We start from the raw sequence: 8,163 nt of genomic DNA, 5'->3' as shown, positions 1-8,163 counted from the left end.
GAGTAATCCGGGAAGGACTGGTTAATGACAGCCCTATAGAAAATCTGGTTTCCATAGCAACCAGATTATTTGAAATAAAATAAAATCTGGATTGACACCAATACAACCGGGACCCCCACTAATCAGCCATCACCTTGGAGTTCAGGCCCTGACGTGAATGGGAAGAGCAGAGCATTTACTATCAGTTTACTCACTGTGTAATGAAAAGTTCTAAAGCTAATTACTAATATACAGTGTTTACTGCAGCTCACAGTGGAATGGATACAATTGTAACAACCTCCGGAGAAGAATACGGTCTGTGTAGCTGTTCAGCCTATTAGATGACAGCAAGCAGGGGTATTGAAGTTGGCGAGGAATTGGAATGCATACTACAGTTGCAAGAAAAAGTATGTGAACCCTTTGGAATGATCTGGATTTCTGCACAAATTGGTCATAAAATGTGATCTGATCTTCATCTAAGTCACAGCAATAGACAATCACAGTCTGCCTAAACTAATAACACACAAAGAGTTAAATGTGACCATGTTTTTATTGAACACACCATGTAAACATTCACAGTGCAGGTGGAAAAAGTATGTGAACCCTTGGATTTAAAAACTGGTTGAACCTCCTTTGGCAGCAATAACTTCTACCAAACGTTCCCTGTAGTTGCCGATCAGGCGTGCACAACGGTCAGGAGTAATTCTTCACCATTCCTCTTTACAGAACTGTTTCAGTTCAGCAATATTCTTGGGATGTCTGGTGTGAATCGCTTTCTTGAGGTCATGCCACAGCATCTCAATCGGGTTGAGGTCAGGACTCTGACTGGGCCACTCCAGAAGGCGGATTTTCTTCTGTTTAAGCCATTCTGTTGTTGATTTACTTCTATGCTTTGGGTCGTTGTCCTGTTGCAGCACCCATCTTCTGTTGAGCTTCAGCTGGTGGACAGATGGCCTTAGGTTCTCCTGCAAAATGTCTTGATAAACTTGGGAATTCATTTTTCCTTCGATGATAGCAATCCGTCCAGGCCCTGACGCAGCAAAGCAGCCCCAAACCATGAGGCCCCCACCACCATACTTCACAGTTGGGATGAGGTTTTGATGTTGGTGTGCTGTGCCTCTTTCTCCGCACATAGTGTTGTGTGTTTCTTCCAAACAACTCAACTTTGGTTTCATCTGTCCACAGAATATCTTGCCAGTCCTGCTGTGGAACATCCAGGTGCTCTTGTGCAAACTGTAAACGTGCAGCAATGGTTTTTTGGACAGCAGTGGCTTCCTCTGTGGTATCCTCCCATGAAATCCATTCTTGTTTAGTGTTTTACATATCGTAGATTTGCTAACAGGGATGTTAGCATATGCCAGAGACTTTTGTAAGTCTTTAGCTGACACTCTAGGATTCTTCTTCACCTCATTGAGCAGTCTGCGCTGTGCTCTTGCAGTCATCTTTACAGGACGGCCACTCCTAGGGAGAGTAGCAGCAGTGCTGAACTTTCTCCATCTATAGACAATTTGTCTTACCGTGGACTGATGAACAGCAAGGCTTTTGGAGATACTTTTATAACCCTTTCCAGCTTTATGCAAGTCAATAATTCTTAATCGTAGGTCTTCTGAGAGCTCTTTTGTGCGAGGCATCATTCACATCAGGCAATGCTTCTTGTGAAAAGCAAACCCAGAACTAGTGTGTGTTCTTTATAGGGCAGCTGTAACCAGCACCTCCAATCTCATCTCATTGATTGGACTCCAGTTGGCTGACACCTCACTCCAATTAGCTCTTGGAGATGTCATTAGTCTAGGGCAGTGGTGGCGAACCTATGGCACGGGTGCCAGAGGTGGCACCCAGAGCCCTCTCAGTGGGCACCTACGCCCTGGAAAAAGTCCATGGTGTACCGATATGCCTTAGACTTTTCCTGCCTTTCATCAACGCACTATGAACGGCACAGGCAGGCTATTATAGCTAAATGATAAAGTACATGGAAGATATACTATATTAGTATTCAGGGTAAATTGCTGTGTTGGCACTTTGCGATTAATAAGTGGGTTTTGGGTTGCAGTTTGGGCACTCGGTCTCTAAAAGATTCACCATCACTGGTCTAGGGGTTCACATACTTTTTCCACCTGCACTGTGAATGTTTACATGGTGCGTTCAATAAAAACATGGAAACATTTATTATTTGTGTGTTATTAGTTAAGCCGACTGTGATTGTCTATTGTTGTGACTTAGATGAAGATCAGATCACATTTTATGACCAATTTGTGCAGAAATCCATATCATTTCAAAGGGTTCACATACTTTTTCTTGCAACTGTAGTATGCATTCCAATTCCCATACTTTTTCTTGCAACTGTAGTATGCACACCAACTTCAATACCCCTGCTTGCTGTCATCTAATAGGCTGAACAGCTACACAGACCGTATTCTTCTCCGGAGGTTGTTACAATTGTATCCATTCCACTGTGAGCAGCAGTAAACACATCACACATCTTTCTCCTGTCCTGATAGTTTGCTACAATGTATCGGTCTGAAGTTGAGGGGGTTATCTTCTAGACTGGATATTATTGTAGCAAACTGTAGCCTCTGGATGTGAATAGAAATGTTGTTGTTTTTTCTTTTGTTTTGCAAGCAGAGATCTTGCAACCGGTGAGAAACGAGGATTGCTGAACCAATCACGAAATGATGATTAAGCCTTATTTGTGGAAGACTGGAGGGGCCCCTATAGGTTCATCATAGCCCCACTCCTTTGATCATCCCAGTGTAGGGGAAGCTTTGACAACACGGATCATTTGGATTTCATCAGAATATATGGAAACAGGTAGCTGCAGAAAGGGATAAAGGCATTTTCTTCCTATGCTGCTCTTTATCCATAGATACATTTCGTGATGTCCAAACCGGTGTAATCCATTATAACGTCCAGCAGGGGGCGGAAAATGCTCGGTCCGATAACCTCTCTGCAGTTGTATCCAGTGAGTATTGCTTGTTATTTTACATCCTGCTGCCCCTTATTAAAGGGGTCCCCGGGCTTCTGATACTGATGGCCTATATCCTCATGATAAGCCATCCTTATCAAATGTGTGGGGGTCCGACTCCGGGGGCCCCCCGCCCATCAGCTGTAAAAAGAGACTGCGGATCTCTGTGAGCACTTAGGCCTCTTCTTGGGCCGTGTGATGTCGCATTCATCGGTCACGTGGCCCAGGCGCAGCTTAGTCCCCTTGAAGTGAATGGGCTGAGCTGCCATCTACGGCTCTGTTATTGGGAGGCTGTGGGGTGTTGGGAATCGGACCCCTGCGGATCTCATATTGAAGACCCCGATAGCAACCAGATTGCAAATGTCAGCCCTTTAAGGCCCCTTTCACACGAGCGAGTTTTCTGCGCGGGTGCAATGCGCGATGTGAACGCATAGCACCCGCACTGAATCCTGACCCATTCGTTTCAATAGGTCTGTGTACTTCAGTTCTGCATGCATGTTCTATATTCTGCGTTTATAACGCAACGCAGGCCCCATAGAAGTGAATGGGGCTTCAGTGAAAAACGGATGGCACCCGCAGCAATCGCAGACCAAACTGACCGAACTTGCTTGCGAAATGGTGCGAGTTTCACTGAACGCATCCGGACCTCATCCGGACACGCCCGTGTGAACCGCCTAAGGGTTGCTGCACACAAGGCGGATTACGTGCGTGTAAAATGGCGGCATAACACAGTACCAGTAAAGTGAATGCGATTAGACTAATCTCCTGTACACTTTGTGTATTTTTCATGTGCAGTAATTGACCTGCTGGTTTTAAAATCTGCAGCGTGTCAGTTCTTTGTGCCGTTCTGCAGACTTCTGTGGGGTGAACAGAAACCGAAAAACACAAAAAAAAAAACGCATAAAAGTGCCCCAGTGTTTTTTATGCATTTGTGGTGGGGATTTCCGGCATGCGAATCCGCAACGCGTGTATTTTTTATTCTCAATAGCCCCAGCCCTCTCTAGCGGTCGGTGCTCCGTTTTTCTTATACGTAGCTCCAAATCTTCTGCGTAGACATTATTAAATGATACAGTTCTGCTTGTCTGCTGCCACCACTAGGGGGTGCACAGAAGCTTTTCCTAGACGAACATATCGATGACCTGTCTACAGCCTGACAGCTGGCACCCCCAACAATCTGCTGTTAGGGGCAGCCGCAGGTACGACACCAGAACACCACAGCGCCATACATTGGGTAGTGGCCATTCTCCGGTACTGCCATTCACTTCAATAGGAGCAGCAAGTGCAATACAAGATAGAGACCACTACCAAGTATATGGCGCTCATCAAAACAGAATGGAAAATCTGATAATTAAGTCCGGTATTTGAACATGGCCGTAGCCGCTGGGTACCTTCTGTTTTACACAGCAGACACTTGGAACTAATGTCTGTGATCGGCGATCACGCCAATCACAGTTGTTTAACCCCTAAGAGGCCAAGGTTAATTGTGACCACAGCCTCTGACAGGCTGCATTTCCAGGACCTCAGTGGCTCCCCTGCATTGCGATCGTGGCCTGATGGAGACACTGATGCCTGTGACAGTGATATTCCTATGGAGCTCTGCCTGTGGGGGACTGTGTTATGCCTTAGGGGGTGGAGCATGACACAAGGATTCTCCGGTGTCCTGTGTCATGCCCCTCCTCCTCCTCAGCCCTGCACTAGGCATACCATTGTCAGCTGTACATGGAGTGCTCCTTTAACAATCTCCAAAACCTATAATGTTCAGTCAAACTTTGCTTAGTGCCATCTTTCCTTCTAGTGTCATCTAGTCTCCCTCTGTACGATAAGGAATAAATATGGGATAATAGGGGGGTCCTAAGTGATCCCCAGATGAAGGGTCCTTAATTCTCCTCTCTGTCCCATCTTATTCTCAGGATAGGGGATGTGTCTGATCGGCGAGTGTAAGACTCCGATCATGAGATTGGGGGGGGCCTGCGCTCCCCCGGTTAAATGGAGTGGTGGTCATGCATGCGGGGGGCCTAATAACGTGATCGGTGAGGGTCCCAGCATTCAGCTGTGGATAAGGCTACATTCACAGGAACGTGGTGTTTTACAGATCCGCAAGACACGGATAGCGGCCCAATTCGCGGAGCGCACATGCCGCCACTATCCTAGAAAATGCCTATTGCTTTTGCGGACAGGAATAGGACATGTTCTATTTTTTTTTTCAGTGTGCCGTCTGCATCTTTTGCAGCCCTATAAAAATAAATGGGGCCGCACCCGTTCCGCAAAATTGCGGAACGGATGCGGACTCGTTCATACGGTCGCGTGAATGTAGCCTAAGGGATAACTTCTCAACTTGACACAACCCCTTTAATGCGTGTGACCAAAGTTGCCGTTAAGCACCAGCCTAAAGCCTCATTGACACCTCGGTATCCGCGCTCAAATCCGTGAGGAGGTGGTCAGTGATGCCTCCGTAAGCTGTCCCGAGAAGGATCTGTGTGTCCGTTTTTTGCTGTCCGTGTTTCCCTGACACTGCGCGGCTGAAGAATAATTTTCAAAGCATCAACTCCTAATGATCCGCTAAACACGGATGGCATCCGTGGTTTTCACAGACCCATAGACTATAATGAACGTGATGGATCCGTGAAAAAATAGAGCGTGCATCCGTGCTAAAAACACTGACTAACACACATTAAAATGAATGGGGATGTGTGCTGTCCGTGGAGAACGCGTACGTGGAACGCGTACGTGTGAATGAGGCTTCAGACACAGGTAATGAATGGTGGGAAATACAGCTTCACTTAAAGGGGTTGTCCAGGTTCAGAGCTGAACCTGGACAGCCCTCCATTTTCACCCCGGCAGCCCCCCTGACATGAGCATCGGAGCAGTTCATGCTCCGATGCTCTCCTTTGCCCTGCGCTAAATCGCGCAGGGCAAAGGCATTTTTCTGAGTTCCGGTGACATACCGGGCTCTCTATGGGGCTGACAGGCAGCCCGGTGACGTCACCGGCACTGATGGGCGGGATTTGGCTCTGCCCTAGCCAGTAAAACGGCTAGGGCAGAGCTAAAGCCCGCCCCTCAGAGCCGGTGACGTCACCGAACACACTGCTGGGCGGAAGTTACCGCCCGGCAGTGTGTTATTGAAAACACAAGAGCCTGTGCCCTGCGCGATCTAGCGCAGGGCACGGGAGCGCATCGGAGCATGAGATGCTCCGATGCCAGGCTCAGGAGGGCTGCCGGGGTGAAAATAAGGGTATGTCCGGGTTCAGCTCTGAACCCGGACAACCCCTTTAAGGGTCCATTCACACGTCCGTTGTTTCTTTCCTGATCTGTTCTGTTTTTTGCTGAACAGATCTGGACCCATTCATTTTCAATGGGTCCTGAAAAAAATCGGACAGCACAATGTCTGATTTTTTTTCAGGACCCATTGAAAATGAATGGGTACAGAACTGGTCCAGATCTGTTCAGCAAAAAACGGAACAGATCAGGAAAGAAACAACGGACGTGTGAATGGACCCTAAATGTGTGTTTTTCATTTTCATGTTTATTTATTTTTAGAAATGTGTTTCTTGTATTGTTTGTTTATTTTTTTTTAAATACATTTTTTTTTTGTTTTTTGCTACTTTTTTATTAGATTCCCCTATGATTTTGCATTCCAGAGCTGCTCCTGGAGACGTCTCCTGAGGATATCCTCGGCCCAGTTTGACTTATAAACCTTATTAGCGACATTGAGTTCTCTGTAGATCAGAAGATTGTTTCTTTCACAATTTTTTACCTATTTTGATGCTGCTCAATGACCTCTCTATAGTAACTCCGACCGCAGACAGTGTAATTTTTTTTTTTTTGTTTCTTTAGATATAATCTCCCCGTAATAGAAAAAGATAAAAATGTTAACTAAAAAAAAAAAATTTCCTGCAGTCTGTGTGTTTTTGTCACGACGCAGTCCGGTGTATTCTGGAGGGAACACATGGCGCAGAGTGTCATGTGGCTGCGGCGCGGCTGGTAGTGGGCGGCGGCACTTTGCTTTTACAGCTTGTACAGGGAGTTCTTGGGGAAAAAAAATGGGAGACAGATGGAAGTTTAAAAAAAAAAAATTGAAGCATGTGGATATTTTTGTAGCGAAGAATTCATGCATAGAATGTAATTTTTATTATTATTTGCTTGGGGTTGAATATTTTATTTTGCACATTCACAAATCTGTCCGGAAAGGCTCTACAGGCCCTGTATGTGTATGCAGTATATGTAGTCAGATTCCTTTTAATCCGGCATCCTATAATCCAGAATACTTGATAATCCAGCACGGCATCATCCTGAACTTCCTGGTTCAAGTCTCAACTAGCTGGACAGTTGCACAGGCAGAACACTAGGTGGAGGCAAAGAGCAATACTCTACATAACCATACAGAATTCTAAGGGCCCGTTCACACATGGGGCCAGATTTATCATGCCTCTGACGGCTCACTCCACTTTCACATATGGCTAAAGTCAGTTTTAGCCAAGTCAGATTTATGATCGGCCCTTTAAGACTGTAATAAATGTGGTTTGACGGTAGCAGTTTATCCGTCAGTAAGCAGCTTTACAAAAGTCGCACATCTTTACGAAAAAGTCGTACGTTTTTATGAAAAAGTCGCATGTTCTATTAAAAAGTCTCATAAGATAAGCATGGTCCTCACTGGAGTGAAATTGCGACTTTTTTACGACTTTTTAAATAGTCCCAATAGTAAATCTGTCTAGAGATTCATTTACATAAGAAAACACGCCCACTTTCAGAAAACTGGCGAGCATAGTGCAGAGCAGAAAAAAGTCGCAAATTTGTGCGCAGTTTTAGCGTTTGGGACTTTTTTTGGGACTTTTTCACTCCATTATTCTGACCTGAGCTAATGATAAATCTGGCCCAGAGTCTTTTCCCTACAGCGAGCTTCTTATATATTGCTGCTGTATTCTGCAGCGCTGTACAGACATTCGCATCCTTATCTGACACCTCCTCAAATAGTACAGATGAGTTACTATAATTCAGGGGGAAAAGTTTCTTATGTCGGATATTTATACAGAGCCAGGTGTAAAGATGACGCTTCTGAGAACACAAATCACAGAGAAAGCACTTTGGAGACACTGGACAAGCAGGGAATGGTGGGAGATTTCAGACTCGGGATCAGTACAGGATAAGTAATGTATGTACACAGTGACTGCACCAGCAGAATAGTGAGTGCAGCTCTGGAGTATAATACAGGATGTAACTCAGGA

The sequence above is a fragment of the Bufo gargarizans genome, chromosome 10 (genome assembly GCF_014858855.1).
Source record: "Bufo gargarizans isolate SCDJY-AF-19 chromosome 10, ASM1485885v1, whole genome shotgun sequence".
Classification (NCBI taxonomy): Eukaryota; Metazoa; Chordata; class Amphibia; order Anura; family Bufonidae; genus Bufo; species Bufo gargarizans.
Note: the sequence above shows the minus strand (reverse complement) of the source record.